Raw genomic sequence first — 7,916 nt, 5'->3', positions numbered from 1 at the left:
TTCCTCCAAGTCTTGTATCAAGGTCCTGGCCTCCCAAGATTTTACGACGATGTCATCGACATAAGCTTCAACATTCTTCCCGAGCTGCGGGCCCAAGGTGATATGCATCAGCCGCTGAAAGGTCGCCCCTGCATTACGCAGCCCGAATGGCATGCAAGTGTAGCAGTACACCCCACACGGGGTTAGGAAGGTTGTCTTCTCGACGTCTTCAACCGCCATCTTGATCTGGTGATACCCAGAGAAGGCATCCAGGAAGCATAGCAGGTCGCATTCCGCAATGGAGTCGACGATCTGGTCGATGCGGGGGAGCAGGAACGGATCTTGCGAGCACGCTTTGTTGAGGTTGGTGAAGTCGACACACATGCGTTCCTTCCCTCCCTTCTTTGGCACAACGACAGGGTTGGCCAACCAATCTGGGTATCGGACCTCGCGAATGACCCCAGCGGCCGCTAATTTGCGGGTCTCTTGGACGATGAAGGCCTGCCTTTTGTGGACTGCCGCCTGGCCTTCTGCTTCACAGGGCGCACGTTGGGGCATACGTTGAGGTGATGCTCGAGTACACTCCTGGGGATCCCTGCCAACTGGTCTGGCTCCCAAGCGAATACCTTCTTGTTTGCGCGCAGGAACCCGACCAGGGCCTCCTCCTGCTCGGGTTTGAGGTGGGCGCCTATGGTGAAAGTGGCGTTGGTGGATCCGTCCTCATCGATGGGTATCTGCTTGGTTTCTGCCTTGTCTTGGGTGAACAGATGTTTCTTCTTGGCGGGCGCAGCCCCCTTGGGCTCGGGGGCCTCCAAGGCGGTGGGCTGTGCCGACGCTACTGTCTTGAAGACGAGCTTGAGCACCCGCAGAGCGTCCCTAGTGTCCCCGTGCACGGTGAGGACACCGCTGCTCCCCGACATCTTCATGAGGTTGTACGCCGGGTGCGTCGCGGCCATGAACTGGGCCAGCACCGGGTAGCCGAGGATGGCGTTGTAGGGGAGGCCGTGGGGGCGATGTTGAAGTCGACCAGCTTCGTGCGGAAGTTGTCGTAGGTGCTGAAGGTCACTGGGAGCCGGATCTATCCCAAGGAGCCGGACGACCTGCCGCCAACGCCTGAGAAGGGCCGGCTGGGCTGCAGCCATTCCAGGGGTATGCAGAGGAGGTTGAAGGCCTCCACTAAAAGCACGTTGAGGCCTGCCCCGCCATCGATGAGAGTTCTGGTGACGGCCACCTGGTAGATGGTGGGGGTGCACAGCATGGGGAGCGCGCCCGAGCAGGCCAAGTTGGAGGGGTGGTCCACCGAGCTGAAGCTCAGGCCGATCTCGGGCGCCGCCCGATCCAGGGGAGCCCCCTGCCGCGTGGAAGCGGCGCTGACCCGGCGGATGAACGGCTTGACGTGGTAACTTGTAGGCGGCGCCCGTGAGCCGCCCAAGAGGGCCGCGACGACTGGGGGTGTCGATGCAGCGCGATAGGCGGGGGAGAGGTTGCGGGGGCCCATGGGCGCGCGGAGCGCGCAGAACGAAGAACCAGCTGGGGCGAGTGAGGGAGTTGCGGTGCGGCCGTCTTGGCGCACGGATGGATGCTGAAGCGATGCTTGCTGCTCGTCCCCTGTCGGGCCGGTGGCGGAGTTGACGGCAGGTGACGGGGAACGGCGTGGATGCCCGCCGACAGGGGTCGTCTGGGCGACGCGGGAAGCGAGTGCGGCCCCGTGCTCAGCGCGGGCCCGACGAGCGTCAGACATGGGCGTGACGGTCGGAGGAGAATGGGGCGGTGGAAGACGAATTCCGGCGCACCCCTACCTGGCGCGCCAAATGTCGGATTTTGGGTTCCGGCAGACCCTTGAGGTTCGAATACTGGGGTGCGCGCAGAGATTTCGCCTCCTACCTACCTGCACCCCTCCGCCATGCTAAGATCTAAACTAAGGAAAGAACAACACAAGAGACACATGGTTTATACTTGTTCGGGCCACCGTTGTGGTGTAATACCCTACTCTAGTGTGTGGTGTGTGGATTGCCTCTTGGGCTGGTGATGATGAACAATACAAGGAAGAACAGCCTCGCGAGGGTCTGTTCTTGGCTGAGGCGATGAACTGCCGGGAGGAGTTCAGCCACCTTTCTCTCTCTCTCTCTCCCTGACCTCCCCCTTTGCTGTGTGGGTGGCTGGTCCTATTTATAGAGGCCCTGGTCCTCTTCCCAAATATTGAGCGGGAAGGGAGCCAACAATGGCGGGCTAATTTGAAGGGGGACAGCAAGTATCAGCTATCCTGACAAAAGTAATCTTCGCCTGCGCAAAGCTCTGGTGATGACGCCGTCTTGGGCTCCACGGTGACCTCCTTCTCGTAGTCCTCCTGGTCTTGGTCTCGTTGCACCGAAATGGCAACCTTTGCCTGATGCCTCGGTACTCCGCGGCTGCGCTTGCCCCCTTTGCACCAAAGAGGAAAGGAGGATGCTGCGCGGGCTGGCACCCGCCTGGCGCCCTGAGTCGTCATGGCTTGTGTCACGGGCTCCTCGTGAGGTACCCCGCCTTGATCTCTCCGCCTCCTTGTGAGCCAGCCTGACAAGGCCGTGCCTGAGGAAACTTCACATCATCCGCCTCACAAGGCTTGGCCCCTCGCGAGGGTCTTGGGTTTGTGTTGGTGAAGATGGGCCGTGTTGGGCCCCCCTTTGAGCCACGCCGCAGGCCGCTGGCAGGCAATTCTGGGGACCCCCGTTCCCAGAACGCCGACACGTTCGTTCCTGAGGACAAGGGAGAAGTCTTGCTATGAGTAGTCATGTGAATTTGGTATTCGTTTGATATTTTGATAAGATGTATGTTGTCTAGCCTCTAGTGGTGTTATGTGAACATCGACTACATAACACTTCACCATTATTTGGGCCTAGAGGAAGGCATTGGGAAGTAATAAGTAGATGATGGGTTGCTAGAGTGACAGAAGCTTAAACCCTAGTTTATGCGATGCTTCGTAATGGGCTGATTTGGATCCATATGTTTCATGCTATGGTTAGGTTTACCTTAATACTTTTGTTGTAGCTGCGAATGCTTGCAATAGAGGTTAATCATAAGTGGGATGCTTGTTCAAGTAAGAACAGCACCCAATCACCGGTCCACCCACATATCAAATTATCAAAGTATCGAACGCGAATCATATGAACGTGATGAAAACTAGCTTGGCGATATTCCCATGTGTCCTTGGGAGCGCTTTTCCTATTATAAGAGTTTGTTCCGGCTTGTCCTTTGCTACAAAAGGATTGGGCCACCTTGCTTCACTTTATTTACTTTTGTTACTTGTTGCTCGTCACAACCTATCTTATCACAAAACTATCTGTTACCACTTATTTTAGTACTTGCAGAGAATACCTAGCTGAAAACCGCTTATCATTTCCTTCTGCTCCTTGTTGGGTTCGACACTCTTACTTATCGAAAGGACTACGATAGATCCCGTATACTTGTGGGTTATCAAGACTCTTTTCTGGCGCCGTTTCCGGGGAGTGTAGCGCCTTTGGTAGGTGGAAATTTGTAAGGAAAAATTTATATAGTGTGCTGAAATTTACTGTCACTTGTTACTATGGAAAGTAATTCTCTGAGGGGCTTGTTCGGGGTATCTTCACCCCGTCCAGTAGAGCAAAGATTTGCTCCTCAACGTACTAAACCTATTGAAAATGAAACTCCTTTTGAATTTCCTTCGGGTATGATGGAAAAACTGCTAGATAACCCTTTTACAAGAGATGGAACAAAGCATCCTGATGAGCACTTAATATATGTGGATGAAGTTTGTGGATTATTTAAGCTTGCAGGTATACCCGATGATGTTGCTAAGAAGAAGGTCTTCCCTTTATCTTTGAAGGGAGACACATTGATATGGTATAGGCTATGTGATGATATGAGATCATGGGACTATAAAAGATTGAAGCTGGAATTTCATCGAAAGTATTACCCTATGCATCTTGTTCATCATGATCGCAATTATATATATAATTTCTGGCCTCGCGAAGGAGAAAGCATCGCTCAAGCTTGGGGAGGCTTAAATCAATGTTATATTCATGCCCCAATCATGAGCTCTCAAGAGAAATGATTATTCAAAATTTATATGCTCGGCTTTTTGAAAACAATCGCACCATGCTCGATACTTCTTATGCTGGCTCTTTTATGATGAAGACTACTGAATTCAAATGGAATTTATTGGATAGAATTAAACGCAACTCTGAAGATTGGGACCTCGACGAAGGTAAGGAGTCAGGTATGACACCTAAGTTTGATTGTGTTAAATCTTTTATGGATACCGATATTTTCCGTAAGTTTAGCACTAAATATGGACTTGACTCTGAGATAGTAGCTTCTTTTTGTGAATCTTTTGCTACTTATGTTGATCTCCCTAAGGAGAAGTGGTTTAAATATCATCCTCCCATAGAAGTAAAAGTAGCTGCACCTATTAAATTGAAGAAAATACTGTCACTTATAATGATCCTATTGTTCCTACTTCTTATATTGAGAAACCACCTTTCCCTGTTAGAATAAAGGATCATGCTACAACTTCAACTGTTGTTCGTAAAAGCAATATTAGAACTTATACACCTCCTGAGCAAGTTAAAGTAGAACCTAATATTGCTATCGTTAAAGATCTCTTGTCTGGTAATATTGATGGGCATGTTATTCAGTTCGAAGGTGAAACTGCTAGAATTGCTAAACCTTGTGCTAAAGATAAACATAGACCTGTGGTAGGCGTGCCTGTTATTTCTATTAAAATAGGAGATCATTGTTATCATGGCTTATGTGATATGGGTGCGAGTGCTAGTGTTATACCGCATACATTATATGAAGAAATTAAGAATGAAATTGCACCTGCTGAGTTAGAAGGTATTGATGTCACAATTAAACTTGCCAATAGAGATACTATTTCACCAATTGGAATTGTTAGAGATGTTGAAGTCTTGTGTGGGAAAACTAAATATCCTGCTGATTTTCTTATTCTTACTTCTCCACAAGATAGCTTTTGTCCCATTATATTTGGTAGACCCTTCTTAAATACTGTCAATGCTACCATAGATTGCAAAAAGAATGTTGTTACTGTTGGCTTGGATGATAAGGTTCATGAATTTAATTTCTCTAGATTTAGTAAAAAACATCGCAAGGAAGAATTACCTAGTAAGGATGAAATTATTGGTCGTGCTTCTATTGCCGTACCTCCTAGTGATCCTTTAGAACACTATTTGCTAGACCATGAAAATGATATGTTCATGAATGAAAGAAGGAAAATAGATGAAGTATTCTTTAAACAGGAACCTATTCTGCAACACAATTTGCCTGTTGAAATCTTAGGGGATCCTCCTCCACCCAAGGGTGATCCCGTGTTTGAGCTTAAACCTTTGCCTGATAATCTTAAATATGCTTATCTTGATGAAAAGAAGATATATCATGTTATTATTAGTGCTAACCTTTTAGAGCATGAATAAGAAAGATTATTGAAAACTCTGAAGAAGCATCGTGCTGCTATTGGATATACTCTTGATGATCTTAAGGGTATTAGTCCCACTCTATGTCAACATAAAATAAATTTGGAAGTAGGCGCCAAACCAGTTCGTGATCCTCAACGACGTTTGAATCCTGAGATGAAAGAAGTGGTAAGAAAAGAAATACTAAAGCTTCTGGAGGCAGGTATAATCTATCCCCTTGCTGATAGTGAGTGGGTAAGTCATGTCCATTGTGTCCCTACTAAGGAAGGTATTACTGTTGTTCCTAATGATAAAGATGAATTGATTCCACAAAGAATTATCACAGGTTATAGGATGGTAATTGATTTCTGCAAATTAAATAAAGCTACTAAGAAAGATCATTACCCTTTACCTTTTATTGATCAAATGCTAGAAAGATTATGCAAACATACACACTATTGCTTTCTAGATGGATATTCTGGTTTCTCTCAAATACCTATGTCGGCTAGAGATCAATCAAAGACTACTTTTACATGCCCTTTTGGTACTTTCTTATAGACGCGTGCCTTTTGGTTTACATAATGCACCTGCTACCTTTCAAAGATGCATGATGGCTATATTCTCAGACTTTTGTGAAAAGATTTGTGAGGTTTTCATGGACGACTTTTCCGTCTATGGTTCCTCTTTTGATGATTGCTTGAGCAATCTTGATCGAGTTTTGCACAGATGTGAGGAAACTAATCTTGTCTTGAATTGGGAAAAGTGCCACTTTATGGTTAATGAAGGTATTGTCTTGGGGCACAAAGTTTCTAAAGAGGTATTGAAGTTGATAAAGCCAAGGTTGATGCTATTGAAAAGATGCCATGTCCCAAGGACATCAAAGGTATAAGAAGTTTCCTTGGTCACACCGGATTTTACAGGAGGTTCATTAAGGACTTCTCAAAAATTTCTCAGCCTCTGACTAATTTATTACAAAAAGATATACCATTTGTCTTTGATGATGATTGTGTAGAAGCATTTGAAATACTTAAGAAAGCATTAGTATCTGCACCTATTGTTCAGCCACCTGATTGGAATTTACCCTTTGAAATTATGTGTGATGCTAGTGGTTATGTTGTAGGTGCTGTTCTAGGGCAAAGAGTTGATAAGAAATTAAATGTTATTCATTATGCTAGTAAGACTCTAGACAATGCTCAAAGAAATTATGCTACTACTGAAAAAGAGCTTTTAGCAGTTGTATTTGCTTGTGATAAGTTCAGATCTTATATTGTTGATTCTAAAGTAACTATTCAAACTGATCATGCTGCTATTAAATATCTTATGGAAAAGAAAGATGCTAAACCTAGACTTATTAGATGGGTTCTCTTGCTACAAGAATTTGATTTGCATATTTTTGATAGAAAGGGAGCTGAGAACCCCGTTGCAGACAACTTGTCTAGGTTAGAACATATTCTTGATGACCCACTACCTATTAATGATAGCTTTCGTGACGAACAATTAAATGTTATAAGTACTTCTCGTAGTACTCCATGGTATGCTGATTGTGCTAATTATATTGTTGCTAAGTTTATACCACCTAGCTTCACATACCAACAAAAGAAAAAGTTCTTCTATGATTTGAGACATTACTTTTGGGATGACCCACATCTTTATAAAGAAGGAGTAGACGGTGTTATTAGACGTTGTGTACCTGAGAATGAACAGGAACAGATCCTACGCAAGTGTCATTCCGAGTCTTATGGAGGACACCACGCTGGAGATAGAACTGCACATAAGGTATTGCAATCTGGTTTTTATTGGCCTACTCTCTTCAAGGATGCCCGTAAGTTTGTCTTGTCTTGTGATGAATGTCAAATAATTGGTAACATTAGTAGACGTCAAGAAATGCCTATGAATTATTTACTTGTTATTGAACCGTTTGATGTTTGGGGCTTTGATTATATGGGACCTTTTCCTGCCTCTAATGGATACACACATATTCTAGTTGCTGTTGATTACGTTACTAAGCGGGTAGAAGCTATTCCAACTAGTAGTGCTGATCATAACACTTCTATTAAAATGCTTAAAGAAGTTATTTTTCCGAGGTTTGGAGTCCCTAGATATTTAATGACTGATGGTGGTTCACACTTTATTCATTGTGCTTTTCGTAAAATGCTTGCTAAATATGATGTTAATCATAGAATTGCATCTCCTTATCACCCACAGTCTAGTGGTCAAGTAGAGTTGAGCAATAGAGAGCTCAAATTAATTTTGCAAAAGACTGTTAATAGGTCTAGAAAGAATTGGTCCAAGAAACTTGATGATGCATTATGGGCTTATAGAACTGCATACAAAAATCCTATGGGTATGTCTCCGTATAAAATGGTTTATGGAAAAGCATGTCACTTACCTCTCGAACTAGAACATAAGGCATATTGGGCTATTAAAGAGCTCAACTATGATTTTAAACTTGCCGGTGAGAAGAGGTTATTTGATATTAGCTCACTTGATGAATGGAGAACCCAAGCTTAT

The sequence above is a fragment of the Triticum dicoccoides genome, chromosome 5A (genome assembly GCF_002162155.2).
Source record: "Triticum dicoccoides isolate Atlit2015 ecotype Zavitan chromosome 5A, WEW_v2.0, whole genome shotgun sequence".
In the NCBI taxonomy this organism is placed as follows: Eukaryota; Viridiplantae; Streptophyta; class Magnoliopsida; order Poales; family Poaceae; genus Triticum; species Triticum dicoccoides.
The sequence above is the reverse complement of the archived record's forward strand: the minus strand, read 5'-3'. Positions refer to the sequence as shown.